At 39.4% G+C, this 22,177-nt stretch overlaps 1 long non-coding RNA gene across 1 annotated transcript in view; it reads right to left on the reverse strand.

Moving 5' to 3' along the window:
* LOC135418921 (uncharacterized) overlaps positions 1–22,177 on the reverse strand; it is a 56,930-nt gene that overhangs the window by 17,244 nt on the left and 17,509 nt on the right. The window contains exons 5-6 of the long non-coding RNA XR_010432747.1: positions 19,090–19,341; positions 1,662–1,769 (exon numbers count right to left, since the gene is read on the reverse strand). This is a non-coding gene — a long non-coding RNA (uncharacterized LOC135418921). The remainder of the gene's footprint in view (positions 1–1,661; positions 1,770–19,089; positions 19,342–22,177) is intronic.

Below are 22,177 nucleotides of genomic sequence, written 5' to 3' on the forward strand. Positions count from 1 at the left end.
TCCCGAATGAGTACTGTCAAGTTCTAGACAGAGTTCAATGCAGGAAATGCATGAAAAATAAGCAATTAAATCACCTATTTTTCCTACAACAATAGGCTACCCAAGAAACTGATTTAGTAGATTAGATATTATATTTAGAAAATGTAGGCCCCTGGACAAAACAGGTTCACCTCTTTGTCTATCTAGATAGGCCATGAGGATTGCTTCTGCGTCAGCTGTTAGATTCTGCTTGAATTGTCTGGGCAGTGGGAGCAGAAAAAAAAAAGTTGAAATGTGGTATGTAAAATCTCTACCAACTCCAGTGGCACAAAGCAATGCAAAGGTACCCACTGTCCTGCCTGAAAGATCCCATGTCTCCAGTGGGGTTGTGAGGACACTCCCTCATGAAGCTTCTCCTACTTAGAAGGCTGTGGGCAATCTAGGGCATGAAGAGGATTATGGTACAGCTCAAAGCACATGGAGAGCTGAGCTGTGCATGTTGAAGGCACTGGCTGGGCTCTGCAAAACAGTGTCATTAAACATGACCTCCGAGGCTATTGCAAACTTCTGTGGTACACAATCAACTATTAAGTCAATGAAATCATTTGTATCAAAGACATTGTGACACTGTCTGAACATGGGAATGGAAAATAAAAAGACAGCCCTGCATGTACATATGGTCATGGTCCAGTGCAGTGAGTGTTACTGCTTGGTTTGCTGAAGCATACTGGACAAGCTTTAGAGCTTGTTATTTTTGCAAGAACTACACTGGGGAAAATATCTGATGTATGTTTCAGTAAAATATACAAACCAGAACCAAGGCAAATGTAAGGCAAATGTTTCACAATTTCAAAGTCAAGAATGAAACTCTATGCAAAGCTCCTGTGATTACAGAGAAATTTTTCCTCCTGCGAATACTATTTACCATTTTTATTCACCTAAGTTCTTGCTGCTGCCCCAGGAGACTGGAAGCAGAATTATGGGGCTCTGTGGAGAGATCCTATTCTCATGACATTTCTAGCCCTCATTTTGCTGAACCAACAGACGTGGATCATTGGGATAAGATTACTCTGACAAGCACTAGAACTTTTAGTTGCTTACTGGCTTCCACAGCCTTCGGGGATTTACTCAACATTAGTGAGAAAAGCTGTGCCAACCTTATCAGCTGATGTGCACTAGTCCTCTTTGCTCCCAATTGGATCTGGAAGGCACCATTCACCCCCTGCTCCTGCTGGGCCAGACATATCACAGCCAGGCAGAGGCAGCAGGACACTACTCACACAACAGCCAGCTCTGCCTCCTTGCCAGCTTCCAGGTGGACTCTACTGCACTGAGATCCCCTGTTGGTGGGGACCTGGCTGCAAATTCCATGGGGTTTGGTGCCACCTGGGGTAACCACATGGGACCCAACAGGCCATCAGACATTTTTCAAAAAGATCTTGGAGTCTAAAATTAACATGACTCCATAGCTGGCTATGCTAAGCTTTTGTCATACTTATCTTTTTCTAGTTCCTTATTATAACAATGTTACGTGAGATTGGCTAATAGCACCAGGCATTTGTCCCCATATTTAGCTTGAATAAGCATATTAATTAAAGCAAAAGAATACAGTATTCTTCCCCCCCACCTAAAAAAAAAATAAAAATCAAAGGAATTACTCCATCTGTGGTATTATTACTCACTCATGGTATCTACCAGCTGGTAGCTCGGGCTGCAGAAAGGTTCCTTGTAAAGAACAGTAAAGTTACTTCACTCATCTTCAAACTCCTCCTTAAGAAACTCTACTTTGCCTATTAGAAAAAAAGAGGTAGAGATGTTTAGAGAGCTGGCATGCTTAAGACTGCAGGCTATGGGGCTCTCTCTCCTGTCCCATCAGAGCTGAGCACGTTTCCTTGCCCCTTTGCCCTTTTCATGTGCTGGCAGACGGGTGTAAGCTCTTTAGGGCCCAGAATTTCATGGTCAGTGCCAAGCACAAGTTGGTCCCTGTCCATAAATGAGACATGAGTGCTATGTTAATATGAAGAGTGACTGGAAATCTTTGGTGAACCAAGTGTGGGATCCTTGTCTCTTCCACTGCAACCTCATCACAGCGACACTTGCAAGTCATCCTGAACCAGGTAAGGAGTTGGGCCAATGTTTCCTGATGGCAATGTTTGTATCGCATACATTGGCCTGCAGCTACCAACCCTGTAAATGCAAAAGCCTGAAGAAGGCTGACTTTAAATGCAAAAGCCTGAAGAAGCTGAACTTTTTTGCACTGCTACTAAAACCACCTCCATGATTGCTCAGATTCAGTGAAGCAGCACTCCGCTGTTTTATGCAGAGGAAGTCCCACACTCAAGCAAAAGACAAATAATAGAAGAAACTAGATTTCTGTTAATGTGCTGCATGAGTCCTCAAGGTACCTATTTACCAACAGATGAGGGCTATCTCTTTCCTCTGAAAAGCCAAATAGATGTGTGTATGTGCTGGGGGTGATCAAGGATTGCAGTCAGATTTCCTGCCCTCCTGGCTGGCTTTAAGGCATATTTGGTTAGATTCTTACTCTTATTCATATCCAGAAAAAAAATCTCTTTCTCACTTGATTGCTGATAATTTTTTTTTTTTTAAAAAAGCCTCTTATCTTTAGACATGCAAGTTGGTGTCTCCAGAAGTGTCTGTGAAAAGATTGCTGTCACCTACAACCAGCTGCAGAAATGGTAAATGAAGTTGTATCTTTACTTCATCTATCTGTAGGTGCATTAGAACATAATGGTTGTTATGAAAATGTAGTGCCCTCATCAGGGGGTTTAATAGCAATTTTTACCTAGATAATCCACATCAGGGTTAGTGACATCACGAATTAAGGATTTGGCAGTGATGAATATGGGTTACTCTCATAGAGGACCATTATAAGAGACTGATCCCTAGACCTGCACATCTGCCACATCTTCATTAAAAATGTCCTGCTGACAATGTTGTGCAACTCCTGCACACTCCAAAGAAAGTTTCAGCCTTAATATATTCTTATAGGAACTGTTTTGGGATATTGAGGCTACGTAAATCCATAAAGGGTTTTTCCTAACCTACAGATATTCACTGTCAGGAAACACATGCCCATGCTCTGTTGAGTTTGGATTGAGAAAAGCCCTTTTCGGGACATTCATCTGGGAAGTGTGCCAGGTAAGTAGAAGTTTACTGCCTTATTCTGACTCAGTCAATCCTTGAGGTAAGGTTGTATTTTAGGAATATGACATTGGAATCACGCTGTGAATTTTGGAAAAAAGGATTGTCAGTGTGACAGTCTGTGTTTACCTCCTTTGTCCCAGAATAGTTGTCCATATGAAAACAGGTTAAATATATTTACTCCCTCTGTCACCAATTTTTTATCTGCTGTTCTGCAGGCCTCAAACACCTCCTGCAAAGAGGTAACATAACCACCATGTTCACACAGTGGTGAGATGCGTGGGATCCTCTGCTTCTAAACAAGGCATTCAGGAGGACACAAAGTGGGGTGGATATGTATCTCCTATGATTCCCTGTGCAACAGCTTGGAAGTTACCATTCCCTACATCAAAGTGAGACATTATCTTATTTTTTATATCTTTGAGCATGTACCAAGTGCAAGTTTTAGGTAGAATATGCTGAAACTGAGAAAAGTAGGCACATTTAAATTTTATTCTGACTAGTTCAGCTAATCCCTGCAAAACAGGAGGACTGCCAACAGTTTTTCATCCAGCTAACTCACATTGAACATATCATCACTAGTTACTTAAAATTGAATCTGTTTTTAATAGAAAAACTGCTACTGGAATATGAAACATGAAGTAACACATAATTTTTCTGCAAAAGACTAAGCTTTTAAAGACAGTATTGTAGTCTGTAAACAGACTGAAAAAGGTAAAAGGTTATGACTGACATTAAGAGTAATCTACATGTTCACCAAAGCCTAGATGATCTCAAAGCTGTAATTATTCACTGACTGTAGATAGCCTTATTTTGATATTTGCCGTATGGTTATTATTCATCACAGCAGATTATCACAGCATTACTGCAAAAAATTTTTCCTTTCAGTAAAATCTTATTTTCAGGTAATCTGGACTTTTTTTTTGTCTCCCTTCACAAAATCTCCTTTCATCAGCCTCCAAGCCTGACTAATAGCCAGCTACTTCGGTTTTCACATGATTATCCCTTCTCATATTTTATACAAATGATATCTAAAACTCTGTAGTGCAAAGCATACTTTTAAAGTTTGCAACCACCAAATGTGTGTGCATGAAAGCAAGAACGCTTGCCTCTCTTTCATACTACAGGGCAAACAGCCAGACATTAAAGGCTTTATAATTAGGGACTTTAGCAGATTGTAACAGAAGATGTATTTGCTTATTTTTGCTGTAAAGTCAATTATGAATATGCAAAATTCAAAGTGTGAGTGACCAGGCCACACTTAGCAGAAATAATAAGACTGCAGCCAATTAAAACAGAAAAAGGTTGAGTTCTCAGTTTTCTGCCCAATGTGTTTCTGATGATGACACAACAACAGCTGTGAACTGCCAAAGTCATCCCAGAGAGGTGGCTCAGTCTAGCCCCTGCCAAAATGAAGGATTTGCCCTAAAAGCCTGATGTTCTTGCCACAATTTCCCACGTAGAGGAACTGACAAAATGGTTGCTCAGCATATGTGAATCCTTATACCAGAGAATCATTTCTTTATAGAAATATCAGTCCCTTGAAGATGCAGTTTAAATAGACAGGACAACAAGTAACTTTACAGCATTAAAATCCTAAAGTTTCTGCTTTTAATCTTTTTAACAGGACTATCTGGATATCTTTTTGTTAATTGAACACTTGAAAACTGTAATTGAAACAGTATAAACATTGTTTTTCTTCTTCTTCTCATAATATAATCATTACGTGAGAAACACTAAACTAGACATTTGACTTTATTGATCTTTTCATGGACTAACGGAACAGGGAGTCATTTTCTGCCTAGGCTAATTAATTGATAGACTAATTCATTGATCAGGTTCTCCATAGCATAGTTGGTATTGACAAACACTGAATCTTTCCATCAGTTGTATTAGTTTGCACCAATTACTTTGTCTGTTTCACTTAAGCAATTACGACAGCTCAAAAGCGACAATCAGATTCTCAGCTGGTGTAAATCAGGCTCTCTCTCTACTGAAGTCAGAGAGCTGTGCTGTTTTACTCAGTTCAGTTATTCGGTCCTTAAGATTTAATAGTGAGCTTTAAAATATCCAAAACAATAACATGGATATCTGAGGCAAAAATCATCACAGTAGTTGAAACATGTTCATCATAGCAATGAATAGCAGCCATGTTAAAGGCTTATGTATAGATGCATAACTTTGCTTGTAATTTATACACGGCCTTAGAACACTATCAGGTGCAAAATAAAGTACCTATAGACACAGACAACCATTCTAAGTCACATAAAACTCAGGTGTTCAACAGACTCACGTTTTTCACGCATAGGTTATCTGGAAATCAGGCCCTATAAGGACATCCTGCTTGCAAACAGCCACTGCCTTCCAGATACATGGAACACAGCCATTTCACCATATGTGAAATCTGTGTTTAGACACCTGTGATTTTTTAAAAATACTCAACTTGCTGAAGGATTTTAGGAGAGTACAGTGGCTTGTGCAGAGCCTTCTTACTTCTGGATCACTGTTGAAAGAATGTCCGGACATGGACACTGCTGCTTCACCTGTTGAGCAGAGCCAACAAAGACACAGGGTCACCAACATACTGACAGTGAAAGGAAAAGAACCACATGGGAAATTAATAATGTCTGTGAATTTTCAAAATAAAGACTAAGCAAAAATAAATTAATTGAATTGATTGTTCCCTGCATAGATTTTCCCAAACAAATTATTTTTCAGGTAACCAAGGCAGTCACCAAAGTACACGGATGTTACACAACAAGGAGAAACTGAACTGATTTTTCAGATAATGATGAAGAAAATTTCCTTTCAGAAACAGACCATCTCTATCAAATTGGTCAGTGTTGAAAAATGTGAGTCAATTTACACTTTCCATTCATCTCTGTTCTGCTGCTCCTAGAGCATTATGGAAAAAATGAGCCCTTGCAGGAAGTTGTCTTTGTGCTCTGAATCTACCTCCCAGCTCTGAATAACTGAGAATTCATTGAATACAGGCATTAGAGGTTAGTTCCTTTTTTAAAGTCTCCAATCAGTTTTTCTGATCTTTGCATGCAAAGATAAAAAATTATATACTCTCCAGAGACACCAGCAATAGCAAGAAGAAGTCATCATGACTAAGAAAATTTTGCTGAGGCAGTTTCCACATACTGATCTAAACCCAATTACTTCCTGTGCTCAACATGCTCATGGAAGCTTCCTCTTTGATGCATGGTATAGGGTAAAATAAAGTGCACAGTCTTCATTAAAATGAGTGTTACTCCCCGGCATGATTAAAAAGAAACTCTGACGTGTGCCCTGCCAACGATATTTGCCCCAAACCCATGTAAATGCCAACGTACAGGTCATATTTATAACGTTTTTGCTTAACAAAGGGTAACCAGAGTGCCACATCACTCTGCATATGAACTCCATGGGGAAAGGAGGCACATGCAGGCAAAAGTGGATATGGAGAACAGAGTCACAGAAGAGTATGATCTTTCTAAAAGAATGTTTTGCACCCTTCACACATACAGAGTGAGCGATTTGCAACACAGAATTCAATTACTTGTAATTAAAATCAATAAAAAATCAACATTACAAAACCAAAACAAATTAAAGCATAAATTTAATCTCTGTTTCTCATTCTGGCATTTTTAATGGAAGATTTGCTCTAAAACTATACTATAAGTAGGCTAATACATACTGGGTATGTCTTAAGGAATCTTTCTTACTGTAGTACAATTATCATTCCTTATATGGGAAAAGAGTTGATCTACCACCTTCTTGGCTGATTTGCAGCATAGAGTAACCTGTCCTGACTCTGATCACAGGCCAGTTTTACACAGACACTTTTACTTTATCATAGTGGCATTTATTCTTTATTAGTGTCCTAACAATTGAACAGTAAACAGCATGATTTCATGCAAGATCAGGTCCCATGGACACAATGAGGCTCAGAACTCCGCAACTTTCCCTTTTAAAGGTTTTGTTTTTGTAAGACATGTAGAATAGGCAAAAGCAGAATAAATCTATTCTATTCTCATATTTTTCTATTTTTGATATGCTATTGTTTGTAGTAGTTATATATGCTGCAGGACAAAAAATTATTTTAAATGTTATTATTTTTCTTATCTAAATTCATATTATCATGCCTCTGAATTCAATATTGTCAAACCTCTAAAATGCAGAACATCCAGGGAAAAGCCATCCTAATAGGGCTGCTTTTTCCTTCTGAACATCAGCTCACAATTTCATCTGACCCAGTTGTACACTGGACAACTCTCCTTTACATGTGAGATCAAAGGCCTTCCATTTATTACCCAGTTTATTACCCCAGAATTGAGGACCTAAAACATATGAGGCTGATACAGCCTTTAGTTACCAACAACTGGGTTATCCCATTGACTCAGTTGGCCAGGATAGATAGACTAACCTTGACATTGTCAACACCAAAACAACTGACTTCCAATTCAACTCCCTGCATTCTTCCAGACCAATGTTCCATTGCTGTTTGTCCTGGATGCAGTAAAATCTTGTAGAGCTGTCAGCATTTTCAAACTGGTCCATCTCACCTAGAGAATTACTGAAAATAATACCTTGACAGACAGACAGACAGACAGACAAGGTCTGGTTAATGTCAGATGCAGCATTTAGTAAATGAGGCATTGTTACCAATAAGCGTATTTGTGCATTTTGAGTCCTTCAACTGTGGTCTTTTACAAACTATTTGGAAAACTAAAACAAAAAATAAAACAAACTAACAAACAAACAAAACAACCAGATTTTTTTTTTTTCACATTGAAATCATTCCACAACTGACAACTGTTGGGCTCCTGAGCAACCTGATCCAGTAGGTGGCATCTCTGCTTGTGTTGGGGGGGATTTGGAACTAGATGATTTTTAATGTCCCTTCCAACACAAGCCATTCTATATCTTAGTACTTGCAAATTGCAGATTTCTATTGAGCAGACTCTTTTGTGTTTTTCATGCTATGATCTCCTACCTCCTTTGAAACATTTGCTCTTGCCCCAGGTCAGAGTCAACACATGGCTGATGTAGGATGATTGCTTCTGTATTTCTAGGCTTTGGCCAGAAGGTCACATCCTGGCATGGACAGAAACAGCAACTACCTGTGGCACCACACTGGCAAACCCAGGGTCACACATTAAAACTGACCCTTGCCAGTACCTGGATTATCCTACAGCAGACACTTGGATATACAGGACTGTGCTGCTGCTGACACTAGAGAAAAATGCTGTATTGTATTGGAGATACTTCTGGAGGGAAGAGCCCAACTCTGCTCCTTTGGCTTCCTCCACCTCCTATGGAATGCAGGGCTGGGCTTCCACCTTTCCCCAAGCCCTCATTCTTGGGGTGACAATATTCAAGTTTGCTAGCCTTGATGAGGAGCCTTGAGCCAGCTTTGGCTGTCACAGTGTCTGCAACTCGTCATTTCGCCCATGGCTGTGAAGTGCAAGAGTCTAAGATTTAAAGAATGCCCTACAGAGGCACTGGGTGACTTAGGTTATATCTAGTTATTCTGCTATACCTTTTTTCAGGATCTCCACAGAATTACCTCATTTGCATTTACAGCAGCAGGTTTTCCTTTTACCCCAAGGAAATCTAAGGGTCCAGCTTTGTGCTCCTCACTTACAATCATTGTAATTAGAAAACTTTTTTTCTTTTTCCTTTTTCTTTTCTCTGAAAAATTTCAAAACACTAAGTTTTCTTACAAACCAATAAATTAGCTATAGAATCTGAGATGAAATTCCAACCTTGTTTCACCACCAGTTGTTTCAGCAGAAATCACAGGCCACCAAAACCACCAAATGTTTAAATCAATTATATCTCAACATATAACAGTCCTCATGCTTCAAAACTATGCTCAGAAGCTGCCAGAAAAGCAACATGATTTGAATGTTTTATTTACTATTACAGTGTTCACCGTGAAAGTTCATTCTGTCTTCACAGTGACAGTAAGAAACAATTACTGAAAAGGGTACATAGTTCTCTAATTTAGTTTTCAATAGTTGATGAATGAAATGGGAAGCATTGACCACACTAGGTCACAGAAAAGTCATTTTGGTAGACTTCTGCTCCCCTCTGACAACTAATACACTGAATAAGGATGGTCCTACAGAATGTCTGTTCATGCAAAAGCTTGGTTTCTTATTATTGTTGAACACAGCAGAAATCTGCCTCCTCAGTCTGAGCAACTGTTTCTCAATCAATAATTAAGTAACTTTAAGGTCTAGATCTATACAAAGATATTGATATTTTCACTGAAAATGAATCAATATGAACAGGGTAAAGCATCTGAGTAAGCCTTTTTAATGGCAGTGTTTTGGCTGTGAGAAGTAAATTAATTGATTAAATGAATGACAAATATTGGACAACCAAAGTAAATATTTTCACACTTTCACAAACCTTTAAAGTGACTTATTTCAATTCTTTTCTTTGTTTCCCATCCTTTTTCCAACTTTGTCTTTTTTATAGAATTTACAGGCCTTCCTGTGACTATGCAATGAGAGTTACATCTTTTTTATTTTACATTAATAAGTAGAGTTCAGGTGAATTGTAGCAAAGGAAAAGAGCAAGCTGAGACTTGTGGAAGGAAGGACACTTTCCAGGTGATAAACTGTAAGGGATCCTACTGGAAAGGCCACAGTAAGAGAAAGGAGATCTACTGGAAGACTGTAATAGAAAAATCTACTGAGAGATGGGAAACAATGAGGAAGAGGAAAATACATTCTCACCTTTGGTTTAGTGGACTAGAAATAGTTCTGGATAGGTCTTTTCTACCGTCTTCTTAAGAGACATATTTGTAGGAAGACCCGGACACACAAGCACAAAATTTTCTAGCAGTTCCCACAGAGATGCCTATACTTACAAAACCCTCAACTTGATCCCACAAGCTTTCTGGGCTCACAGCACCATGGCAGGACCAGCGTGGACTCGTGTGAAGGCTGTGTTCACATGGGAAACCAGAAATGTCCTGTCTTCTGTGGGAGAATTTGTAGCAGTTTGCTGCAGGTTTGACCTTAAGGCTCAGGCCAGAGCAACAAAATCTGATGATTCCTGATGTGTTTCAGTTTTAATCATAATCTAGTATCATGATTCCAGTAAAAAAGTGTGCCTTTGTAGCTGTACAACATGGCACAGAAAATGTGCCAGAGCAGATAGATATGACTTCCCCATCCCCAGAATGGTAAAAGTCGCATTGCCTGACACTGATAAAACTTCGTTATTCTTAGAGCACAACCTGTGAACTAATGAGCCAACATTTACAGCTCCCCAGACTCACTGGAATATTAATTCACAGACATCCAGATCTTCAAGAACAGCAGGAAAGAAAATAAAAATCAAAGCAGAAAGCAGAGGGAGAAAATCTAGATGTAATCTGAGATATTACTTCTTAATCCGGGGGGGGAAATTTTGTCTTGCACAAGGTCTGTTCCCACCCTATGCATGTATCTAGATAGGGCAAGTGTGAAACCCTTTCTACTCACTTCCTAACAGAGCCCCAGCCTTCACTGCAGCGCTGAATTTGGAACGGAAGGATGTTGAGTGCAGCTTAGGTTCCCCTGCATTTTGACTTTCCTAGATCTATTTACATTCCTTCAGTAATATATGACATTAAGGGATTTTCCACCATGCAACTGGCATGCTTGAGAGTGAGACCATGTGCGGTACCCTTGCTCTACCACTTGGGTGATCCCCATCTCTTTGCAGCTGCTGCTGAAGGCCAATGCACTTTTGTAAATCTCCACACTGCCAGTTGTCTGGGGAACACAGAGATTACTCCCTCATGTTCTCCACAGCTAGGCCAAGCAGCTGAAATTGTTGGGGCAGCCAAAAGCACAGAGTTTGCAGTTTACCAAGTCCTTGCAACAGTAGTAGTTACCACCAATAGAAATTGTACTGGTGACACATCATCTTGTCTTGATATGAGGCAAAAGGTGCAACTCCTCCAACCGCATTATCTCAGCTGGGGAGGCCATATATGTTGCAAGAAGCCTTCCAATGTGCTCTGTGGGTGCCTATATATCACTCCAGTGGGACAGCCCTGGCATCCCTGCAGAACCCTAAGGGCAGCCTGAGCCCAGCCTGAACTCAGAGAGTTTTAACATCCCATCTCCTCTCTGAAGCAGGAAACAACTTCACCCTCCTAGGGACCCTGGCACTGGAAATGCAGCTAAAATGCTGGATGGAGGTAGCACAGGAAAACATGTGCTGGACAGTGCTCCTACATAACGTTTGCTTCTAAGCAAGGTGATAATGTGACACAACATGAGATAGCGAGTAAAGGGCAGTTGGATCCCTTTACTATCACAAAGCAGCAAGAAAGAAGGAATTTAAATAAAAGTAAAAAACACATTGAAGGGTATGAAAGAAAAAGTATTGCCCTGTATTCTATCTATATGTTCATAGACTTCCCTCCATGGGAGATTTCTGATCATCTCCGTTACAGCCTTCTCAATTGTATGCAGATCTTTCTCACCACCTGTCCCCCATCCTGTGTGTGAAGTGTACCAGCAACGACAAATGACTTATCTGATCATTTTTCCTGTTTTTCTTTGTGGAGAACAGAAAATAGCATGATATGAGTGAAAAAACAATTTTTATAGTTGTTGTAAAATTCATTAAAACAATGTTTCTTCACTGTCCTTCAAACATGGTTCTCAGAGTTTATAAACAGCTTTTGTTATTAGTCAAACGAAATACTGTGCAGTAATACTTTAACTCTCTTTTGCCAGATTATCAGTTATTTCAAGCAAGTGTTAAAATCTCCATCACTGGCAAAATGAATTATGTTTTCTTTGTCAAACTTGCATCAACATGCCCATCAAGCTGAGCTGGAAAACACTCTTTAACAGCACAGCATAGGTGCTGCTGTTTGTGATTGCAAATGCACCTGAATCTAAATTTTGCAGCTATAGGGACCTCTTGCTCTGCAAGAGGTTTTTATTTTCAGACAGACTTTCAGATTAGTTTGCCACATTTCAATATATTTTTAGTCCTTTCTTCTAAGTTCTTTTAATTAGTAAGTCTGACTCTCCCGGACATTACTTCTATTTTATTTGATAAACAAGAATCATCATATTTTTTTTCTTATCTACTCTCATTTATGTGGCTTTCAAAATACTCAAGCAATTACAGCTTGATAATAAAGGCTGGAACACAATAAGTAGAGTTCATTCTGTTTGGGGGAAGTAAGGTGGATTAGTTTATCTCTTCAGCTAACATTCATGAGTCATTCAGTTCTCATTCACAAAAATAAGTTTCCTCCATCATTTGTAAAAATGCAATGAGACATTGACACAAAGTCCTGGTACACTAATAATTTCACAAGGTATTTGAGAGACCACTCACATACAGTTTTCCACTTTGTAAGCAATGGAGGTTCATTACTTTATAGGCTGTAGCTGCTGTTTCAGATATGGGAATAATATTCTAGAAAGACAGTTCTGCCTACAAATGAGAAAGACCAAATTTCAGTAAGATCATTTACACAGATTGGTGTTAATACTTGCTATAAGAATGTACTTACTTCAGTAGTCTGTAATGGGGGAAAGAAATGTGGCATTAAGATGTCTCATACATAGAGACATCAAAATCTGCTCAGTTCATTTCTGTCTAACCTTAAGAAGTGGACAAGCTAATATATCACATAAATTTTACTGATGAATGTCAGGACTCTGATACAATGCAAACTCATAGAAAGCACTGTAAACAACATCAATCTTTCTAAAAGCAAGGCCGAGACAAAAATACTATTACCATATCCAAGGATGGAGACAGTTTGTGTGCCATCCCAACCCAATTTTACTGGGGAATCAAAACTTCCTTAAACCTTTTTTTACAGGGTCTCTAAAGGAAATAAAACATCATTTATATACCCAAACAGTATTTGGCAAGAGAGAGTGTGCTGGCAATCTAGAGAAAAAGAAGACAGTTTGGGATGGCAGCTGGCCTGAGAAGCAGCTGCACATGACCAGTGCCTCTCAGAGCTTGAACACCTCGGCCATGCCCAGGGCAAAGTCCCCACCCACCACCAGTGGCAAACTTCAGATTCTCCATTCTCTTTGTGTCACGGCTATTATTTATCTGAATAAATAAAACACCAGTTCAGAACACCTAGTAATGCCTCATTTCTTAGTTATTGAAGAAGTAACAAGCAAATCTGATCAGGCACAGACACTGCTCCTGCAATCGCAGGCGACTCTGAATACTTCAGAACCATAGAAATTGACATTGAAACAAACGACAACACAAATAACCACGAGGTCTGAAAAGAAGGACCAAATCATGGGGAATGGTGCAGTGAAATCAGTGCTCTAGAGGCACTCCATGCTACAGAGGTACTAACTCTCTCACTTCAGTCACCATGTTCCTGAGAACATCCTGAACATGGATAAATCCAAAGGACTCAGAAATTCATACTGAAAGATGGTACAAAACTACTAGACCAGGTCACCTACTCATCTGCATCATAAAAGCACAGAGCTTTCACAGAACCAAGAAGCTTAGGTTCTGCCCTGAAATCACAGAATCATATAATGGCTTGGGTTGGAAGGGACCTGAAAGATCATCTAGTTCCAATCCTCATGCCATGGGCAGGGACACCTTTCATGAGACCTGGTTGCTCAGTGCCCCTTCAAACCTGGCTTGGAACACTTCCAGGGAGGAGGCATCTACAACTTCTCTGGGAAACTCGTTCCACTGCCTCGCCACCCTCACAATAAAGAATTTCTCCCTAATATCTAATCTAGAGCTACTCTCTTTCAATTTGAAGCCATTCCTCCTTGTCCTGTCCATGCTCTTGTAAAAAGTCCCTCTCCATCTTTCTTGTATGCTCCCTTCAGGTACTGGAAGGCTGCAATTAAGTCACCCCGAAGCCTTCTCTTTTCCAAGCTGAACAATCCCAATTCTCTCAGCCCTTCCTTGTAGGAGAGGTACTCCATCCCTCTAATCAACTTAGTGGCCCCTCCTCTGGAGTTGCTCTGACTGGTTGATGTCCTTCCTGTGATGGGGGCCCCAGACTTGGATGTAGTACTCCAGGTGGGCTCTCACCAGAGCAGAGCAGAGAGACAGAATCTCCTCCCTTGACCTGCTGCCCACGCTGCTTTTGACAAAACCTCTACTAAACCTCTATGCCTGCAAACAGGAAATTCTGCCTTTCAAATTCATAAAATCCAGCTCTTTAGTTTGTAGCACAGATTTTAAACTAACATGCTGTTTGATTTCTCTTAACACGACTGGACCCATGAAGTGTGCATGCATGTCGGTGTGTCCCCTCTTGTACTCATTTCTACTGCATTTCACATTTCTGTCAATAGAGCCTCCAATATTTGAATCCACTGATAGAACAGATGCAGTAATTGCAAACAGCTGTAAAGTATTACTCATCTTGCTAATCAAAATGACTTTCTGCTAAATAAACCATGAAAAAAGCTTTTCCACCATCAGTGAAGTGGAGTGGAAATGATACGGACTGTAAAGAGTCCACCATGAAAGTAAAATCAACAGATCAAGTGTTCCTACAGCAGTGATTCTACCTGCTAATGCACATTTCCAAAATTGTTATAGAAATTTCACTATGTTTAGGAAAATGAATTTGTGTAACAACACAAATGTTCCTCCAGGTATTTTACATGATACCTCCAGATACACAGAGCCTTGAAGAACTGCTTTATGCTTTCTCAAGATTCATAATCTGAGGGGAGATAATTGCCCCATATGGTTTTGCTAGATGTTCATTACATCCTATACTATCTTATTTAAAAAAACCAAACAACTCAGAGTACTATATATCCACATCAAATATGACAAAAGGACTGTTTCTGAGCTTATGGGAAGCACAGAAGAGGCTGGTGAATCTCCTCCAAACAAGTTTGAGGAAAAAAAAAATCACTCCTAAGTCAAATTCATGTCTGAGAACTCTAGTCTTTCATTAGTCTGTCCCCTAATGAAAAAGCTCCTTTTCTAGCTCATTGTGCTTCAGTTATCCTATTTTCTAAGTCATATTCTTTAATTCTTAAAAATGCTATTAGAAAAGATATCATCTCTGGTTATATACTCTTCCTCTATTCCCTTATGCCACTTAAGCACTTATTGCTGTGGGCCACTCCAGTATAAAACACTCCAGAGGAAACAACGTAGCCCTGAGTTATTTCTCTCACTTCTTTGGGTCACACTGAATTAGGAAGTAAGCAATCTTCTTCCACAGCTTTCTGGTACCATAAATGATTTGCTGGGAACCTCAGCTCTTCTATTATGAAAAGTAACTAGAATTTAAAAGGCATATAAATTACAGATGTGCTAATTTTGTGCAGCATGATGAACTTCCTACTACCAAGTCTATATATCTGCAGAGAGGGGAAGAAGAGGGAAGAGTAAATGAGACACATATCTGATTATAGCACAGGAGCAGAAAGAGTAAATCTACTTTCTCTCTGAAACACTTTGTATTCTCCAGCACTGGATGCAGTCTCCACCAAAGGACTAGGCAAGTTCTCTAGATCAGTTCCCTTTCTGCCCCAGTTTTTACTCTGTTTTTCTCTCCTCAGGTCTTTTTTCTTTGTCTTGAATCTTTTCTACTCTCACAGTCATCTATCCCCATTTAGTGCCATGGCTGCAGCAGTGTGACCTGCTGTCACACCCAAGAAACCCCAGGAGAAACACTGCACAACTTCAAACCACAGTATCTCTGCCACAAACAAAAGAAACCATAACAGGAGAGCTCAAGGTCACTGTCTAGGCTAACATAGTCTACAGAGTGACATAATCCTCTCTATTAAAAGGGTCATTGTAAGACTATGATAGAATAAACTGATTTCTCCCGTGATAATCCACTTCTTGAGGATCAGAGAAAGCCTTCACCAAATTACTCTGAGACACACTCATTCCTCCCTCCTGCTCTGCCCACTTTCCAGATAGTTCTTTGATTTTTGAACAAGAAATGAAAATGGAGAATCAGACACTGCTTTATCAAAAGCCGCATCCTTCTCATAGAGCACATAGTGTACAGAGGACATTTAAGGTATGTCAGCAGCAGTGAATGAGGCTCAGACACCTCCACATCTTCAATTCCCCTCAAACTCTTGGTAGCAGCATGAAGAATTTTCCCTTACACATGGACATTTCCATCATACTTGCAGTTGCACCATTTGTGGTTTTCACAGCTAGTGAGTGCATCTTCTCACAATTCCTGGTAGTAGCAGTAGGCCTATTTTACAAATAAACAGAAGGTGAGTGAATTGCATTGCAGTCACCATAAAATCCCTCTCAAAGAATTGAAACTGCACCTTAAATATATTAACTGCTTGCCCTTGATATCCCAGATGAACCCTTCCCATTCCAAGCCTACATTTATCCATGCTTTCTTTAGTCAAAGGCAACAAGACTTAGAATCATACAGCTTATTTTTCCAGGCAGCAACGCAGCAGAGCCAGGCCTGAATCTCAGCCTCTCAAGAAGCAGCAGGTTTCAGAGCTTTTTATCATCTGCCCTCATGCAGGTTTTCAAGAAAGCCACACACAACTCTCAAATGTCAGTACACAGTTTCTAAGTCAATGTGCAGCAGTGTGGGGTAATTTCTTTTTACCAGTTTCTCTCCATCTACAACTCTCAAAAAAGGCACTGTGGCCCTTTTCTCTGCCCATTAAATTATACCTTTCACTCTGCAGCCTCTAAGCAGCCTCCTGTTGTTCTGAAAAAAAATTTGCAAACTCCATTTCTCACACCTTACAACTCCTTTCATGGTAATATCCCCACCACAGGGCCTCATTCAGGTGGTGTTCCAAATCCAGAAATTTCCTCCCTCAGAGTTTGGGCTTCTCCTACTAGAAGTTTTCAGAATGTAACATCCACCTCAAAGTGTGAGAATTGAAGGAATAAACTCAGACTACAGAGTAATGTGAGATGATAATTCTAAGAGAGGCTAAAAAGCAGGAGTGGAGCTTGTTCCTGAAACAGAAACAGGGAGCAGAAAAATGAAAGGAATTTCTGGGGAAGTATTTCCTTTGGGAAAAAAAAACAAAAGCTATAACACATTTCAAAGTGCTTTTGTCTCCTCTTACTGACAGTGAGAGCCCAAAACAGACTGTAAGAAACACAAGGACAGTCAGAATAAGACTGTGGTGGTCTTCATTTAGGAAGAGCTTCCTTACTGTAGGAACCGCCCCCCCCCAACTTTCCTAAACTGAACAAGAAGTAAACCCTACACACTACCAGCGTAGCACCCAAGAAAAAAAGATTATACGATATGCCCTTGATAGTCCATTAGCAATATTTGTGCTCATTACCAGTGAGATGTGTTTCACTGAAAGAGCCACTTGGGCAGGAGGGGCACTTGAGGTAATTAAGAATGTATTTACATTTTATAGAGCCATTGATGCCTTTATGTCCAAGGAACCCACATTAGAAGTGTGCTCGGGGTATTTTCCTATCAATAAATATTAAAATGGTTAATTTGCACTTGGTCTGCTAGCTGCCTGCCATGGCTGTAAGCTGTTAGCAAGCAGTAAAAAGCAGACAAAAGAATCTGTCAGACGAGAAACCAATATTCCAATCTATTTCTTTTTTTCTGGGTAAGTTTCCATTTACTCACTGTCTTATTTTCATGAATGAAAGATAGAATAAAAAAATTGGCAAGAGTCTCAAATTTATAACTGTAAGAAATAAAATGAGCTCTTGATTTAAGTGCACTTTTAACTAAAAAAAATTAGTTTAGAGTGATCTTTTATTGAGTTTTCAAACATTTCCCTGTTCTTCTGAAATCATCTTCAAGTGCAAAACAGATACAATATTATGTGTCCATTTACTTAAGTTCTGCTTGTGTCTATTCTTCCTGCTGTCCCAGAGTGTTCCTGCTAGACACAAATCCAGAAACAATAAACGGCAATCTAAACTCATCACAAAATCACCTTAAGAAATGCAGAAAGTAACAGGAATTAATCAGCTGAACAGGCAGTCTTCCATTGCAACCCTTGTTATTTAGACAAGTGTAGCTAATATACATAATGTAGCCATAAATAATTAAGTAAAATAAATTACAGCCCAACAAAGTCCACATTAAACAAGACAGGCCTCTCTGAAAGCCATGCGGGACTTACTATCTGAAGATCAGAGTAAAAAATGAAAGAGCATGGCTCGCATGATCTGTCTGTTGCTCTAATTTTTAAAGATGATACCTAATCATTGTAGAAACTCGTGCCTAAGAGAGCTGGACTATGCTAGAACTGATCTGAGTCATAAAGCAGGATGAAAATGAAAAATGAAAAAGAAATGAGTGTGTACATTTTGCATCATGCTCATGTGGTAACTCTCATTGTCATGACTCACAAACCCAACAAAAAGAAGAAACTCCACCTAGAGCCGTAAATTCTAGTCAGCCTAATTATTTCACGTGTTGCAGACTGACTTAAGTTATTCAGAGGAGAGAAAGGCAGATCCCTGATGCACCCTTCCATAGTGCTGGACATGGTGAAAATAATAAATTGGTCATTGGGAAACACTATGTTTCCTGGATAAAGAACAGCATATTTCATACTCTTCTCTCATAGCTGCCTCTTGATGGCAGTAAATGGTTTTGCCACAGCTGTCATATCTCAGCAGAGAAGTCCTGCAAGAAGAGTCTACTTCCACTCACTTTAACAACACCTTTCCTCCACGGCCGCTGATGTCCCATACCCTCCTGGCTTGCAAGTTGCAACAAACAGCTTTATAATTTGTCAGTTTTTAAAGACCACTGTGAGCCTTTTGCATCATGACACATTGACCTAGACCTACAGGTAAGTCAGTAGTTTGGAAATTACTCTGTTTTCCCCAGATAATTGCCCTGGGTCCCAGGAGTAGAGATGTGGCATTTCCAGTGCATCGGAGTGACTTCCAGGGGAATTACATCAGGTTTTGGTGTTGCTCCCCAAGCACTTCAAAATCTTAAAATTAAAAAAAAAAAAGTACCTTTTGATGCTCCCATGTCTATTAAAATGAAAGCTCAGCAACATCTCAATTCCTCTATCCAGAATAGGCTTTGTGGCCAGTGGAATAGAGGAATCAATGTCTCTTCCTTTTTCCATAGTAAGATCAGACTCCCACATCCTACAGGTTTGGATTTTTTCCCTTCAATTAGTCTGTTGTAAAGAGAAGTGCAGCTTTTGCTGAAGTCAACGACTGAAAATCCGAGCCTTGATATCTCAGTGTCTTGAAAAGGACCTGCATGCAGAGAGGAAAGGAATAATGATTAACAAACTGCCTTCTAAATGTAGGAACTCTAACCCAAAAGTGGAGTATTAGTGCCTGCTTGAACTGCTGCCCAGCTCCTGTCCAGTTTATTTCCTATCTGGTTAGAGAGAAGAACACAATTAGTACAATGAACATGGTGCTTTGCAAAGATTTTTCATCCAAGTAAATGATCTTGCACTAATAACAAATGTTTCATAATAATTCAGGACTGCACTGGGCCAAGTAGGTTCATCCCACAGTAAGAGGCAATATGGAGATAACTCACCCCTAGCAAGAGGATGGAAAAACATTTCTGAGCACGCATTCACCATTACCCATTTTGGACAGATGCAGAAACAATTTTCTTGTATCTGCCAGTTCTGCTGGTCAGCAATGCTGCAGGGATGCAGCAGGAACTTGACTACATCTAGCAGAAATCTTGGCACATTCCAAAGCTCCTGAAGTGCTCCTTGCTCTGTGGCCATGGGTAGTAGGAAAGCACTCCATACTGCACACATTTACTACGTGCATCAAGAGTCCTGCACTCAGGATTGAATGTGGAGTCTCCCCAAAGTTTAACTGAAGGAACCCTTCAGGCCTCTGAACCCACCGCCAGCAGCAAGCACGGCTGGATCAATACCCTGTCCAGTGCTTTACATGTCATGACAGTGGCTACTGAAAATTACTAACAAAAGAACAGTTATTTTGGAGGCTGGAGACTATTTGTCAAGGGGTAGTGATGAACTAGGGCTGAATTGGGTTGGGAGAGAACTAGTGGGTGAAGCAGCCACTTTTAGTATGGGTAACTCTTGCTATAGTTTCTGAAGCTTCTGAAGCTTTCTGTCTTTATTCTATCTAATAAGTCACAGAATGGCATGGGTGAAGATTCTTACAGAATGTATTTTTTTAAGTACGGTAAAACTGTCAGACTATCTGCCAGAATTTATTTCTGATTTGTTACGAGGTTCAAGAAAACCTACCAACCAAAGATTCAAGACATAGCTCTGTCAAAAGACATTTACATTACCCATAAGCATTTCAATTATACACACCAGGCAGAACTGTAAATTGTAAGATATGCATAGATAAATCAGATAATATGTGGCAAAGAAGGCATACAGCAGCAATATTAGCTTGCATATCAGAATCTTAAAAAGCAGACACAATTAAGAGACAGGACAAAAAAATAAATACCTTGTGAACCTTTCAAAAGGCCAATCACATTGTCCTTATTTTAATATTGTTTAACAGTAACACTTAATAAGGGGAACATCATGATTGTGTGAACTAAATTTTCAGTCATAATGAATGCTACAAATTTAACCTCCCAAGTTTAAATAGGGTACAATGCCTTGGGAGAGATGCAAGAGAAATTATTTGATAAAGGTGATGGTTTTTCACACCTGAAAATAATGTTTTTCTTTCAGGCTCTCTTGATCAACAGTCTGTAGCCACACATTAAAGACAGAACCTCAAGATTTATGGTGTATACTTGTCACTACTTGCATAACTTACTATGGATAGAGGATCACAGAGATTTTGAACATAATTTCCTACACTCCAGGAGATTAAATAGACTACATTTGAAGAAGGCAAGAAGCAACTATGGTCCCTGGATAGCAGAAAGTAAACTTCAACCAGTTTCTGCATCGTTTATTTAAGAAGTATAGTCTTGTCTCCTACATTTAGGCATAAACATCCTGTGCAGGAAGCATGTGTATTTGATTTAAACAATTAATTGCATGGGAGTGGATTTCTGTTACGGCTTTCCTGGCACAAATTAAAATCATTACATAAATCAGCTGGAGAATGACAATTTTACCTATATAAAGATTGATCGAACATTCACAGCTAGAGTTTGTTCTTTTCCCCATACTCATCAATATAGAAGCAGCTGTGATCTGAAAGCTTTTCTGGGGTAAAAGGCAACACTAAAGAGCATGCTGGAAGAAAACAATCACCATATCAGAGCTATTCCCCAGATCACTGTTCAGTTCTACAGTTCCTTCTTCATCCATCATGCTTTCTCTGATTGCTATTCATTTCCTTATTTAATGAATATTGTAATTAATACAACACACTTAAAGATGCACTGCAGATATTTTTTTTTTTTAAATTATGCTTACCATGATATATCCTGAGAGGGAATATTAGCAGCTCTATTAAGTGATGCTCTCTTGTTACCATGATAAATGTGTATTCAGTGATAGATTTAATGTGAAACCCAGTGAACATAACTCACCAACAAACCTAAATCATGTATCATCTATTTGAAAACGGTCATCTTTTTCTAACAGATAGGAAGTGTTTTCCTGGGGAATCTGTTGCTTGTTATACTCTGCTCATCAGAGGTACTAGTGACATGGCAGCATTTCCTATAACAAAGGAAAAATATAGTCATATCCAAAATTCACCCAAAGAGGGAATATCTTTGTTGGCTTCAGTGGTCATTAATGAAGACACTTGGACTGTATAAAGCCAAAGTATTTGTTAAAGCCCTGAATCTTATGCTGGTAAGTATAGGGTCAAGGGCACTGGTCCTACTGTAAGTGGTAGGCAAGCACTTGTTTTGAACAGTCAGTGGTATTTAGAGATTGTCTGGTTTCTGTTCTGAAAAAAAACAAACCACAAAACACCAAAAACAAAACCCTGAAGGAATAAACAAGGAGTTTTATCCAGATCAAGAAATCTTCTGTTTGGAGTATCTAGAATGGTTATCTCTGAAATGGTTCTTGCATTTTCTTTTTTTTTTCAGTTGTTTTGGGTTTTTTTAAGTTTAGTATTTTTTAAGCCTGTATTTGAAAATTTGTTTTAAAAATGCTCTCCA

The sequence above is a fragment of the Pseudopipra pipra genome, chromosome 9 (genome assembly GCF_036250125.1).
Source record: "Pseudopipra pipra isolate bDixPip1 chromosome 9, bDixPip1.hap1, whole genome shotgun sequence".
Classification (NCBI taxonomy): domain Eukaryota; kingdom Metazoa; phylum Chordata; class Aves; order Passeriformes; family Pipridae; genus Pseudopipra; species Pseudopipra pipra.